Genomic DNA, 1,462 nt, shown 5'->3' with positions numbered 1-1,462 from the left:
CCTAAATCCTTTTTAAACTCTAAAATCCTAATTTCCACCGTGTAATAAAAACCTAAATCCTTTTTAAACTCTAAAATCCTAATTTCCACCGTGTAATATATACATTTAAACAACATCAAACTAGAGCATAAGTGTGTAGAAATAAAGCTCATTAAATTGATAATAATAGAAGCAGAACCATAGATTTCAAAAGAAGTTAAAAGTGTCAAGTGAGTAATATTCGATAAATAATTTTTTTTAAATACGCACAAAAAATCTTCCCAAGCGGGGAATCGAACCCCGGCCGTCGCGGTGAGAGCGCGAAATCCTAACCACTAGACCACTTGGGAGATGTGTACATATTGGTACAGGGAAGAACCTAATCTGGGAGTCAGACTTCCACAGGTCTGCAACATGTTGAGCTGATTTTTCAAGGCGGCACTTAGCACCAGGCATTCAGTTTGGCAAAGAGACTCAGTCGTGTTCTGACCAGTCAATCGATCGATCAATGCATAAATCTCTGATCCTGAAGCCAAAACTTTCATGTATACAGAAATAAAATCGTGACATTTTCCACGATATACAAACTGACCCGGACACTATAACGACATATACCAGACAGAGACAATTTACAACCGCCGCCCAGACTGATAAAGTCAGTACAGTGGGTAGCTTGAAATGTAAAGATACAATGTACACTGTGGAAAGAAAACATTGAACTTTAGAAACAACTCTTCCAGGCAATTATGTTCTTTGCCATTTTGCATATATTACAATAATAATAACAATAACAATAACAATAACAGCACTTTATTGTCCATTAAAATATTACATAAAAATGGAAATTTTTCTTCGGCACACCCTGTCTGCCTGTAAACGATTATAACAACAATTGTATAGGACGACACACATAAAACATAAAACATAAAAGGGATACAATCAAATATGATATTGCACTATGTAAATTTACCCTCTCATATCACAGGAGTTGGGTTTCACAGCCGAGTAATCACATTACAAATATTTCCCACACACCTTCACATGTACACATTGTTTGTTTTTTCCCAGCCGACCAGCCTCTACGTGATGCGAGAAGAATTTAAAATGGTGACTGCAGAAGGCAGGAATGACTTTTTAAACTGGTTTTTGCGTGCCAAAGGGACCTTATAACGTTTACCTGAAGGGAGAATTTCGAAACAGGGGTTGAGAGGATGGATCGGATCACGGACAATTTTGAGAGCTTTCCGCTTAATGGCAGCTTCGTAGAGACTGGTCAGCTGTCGTTGGGGTTGCCCAACAAGCTTGCTAGCCGTCGCAACAATGCGGTGGAGTTTAGCTTTGTTTTTAACATTTGTGGTACCATACCATGTCACAATGTTAAAAGTCAGTATGCTTTCAATCAAACTGCGATACACAAGTTCCATAACACTTTGATTGACATTAAAATATTTAAGCTTCCTGAGAAGAAAAAGTCGCTGCTGAG

General features: G+C 38.0%; 1 non-coding gene across 1 annotated transcript; it reads right to left on the bottom strand.

The window, feature by feature from the left end:
- Positions 1 to 257: 257 nt before the first annotated feature.
- Trnae-cuc (transfer RNA glutamic acid (anticodon CUC)) lies at positions 258 to 329 on the bottom strand. The gene has a single exon. It is a non-coding gene; the product is annotated as a tRNA-Glu (tRNA).
- Positions 330 to 1,462: the final 1,133 nt, after the last annotated feature.

This window comes from Littorina saxatilis, unplaced genomic scaffold (assembly GCF_037325665.1).
Source record: "Littorina saxatilis isolate snail1 unplaced genomic scaffold, US_GU_Lsax_2.0 scaffold_3172, whole genome shotgun sequence".
NCBI classification, from domain to species: Eukaryota; Metazoa; Mollusca; class Gastropoda; order Littorinimorpha; family Littorinidae; genus Littorina; species Littorina saxatilis.
This window is presented reverse-complemented; position numbering and strand designations above follow the sequence as displayed.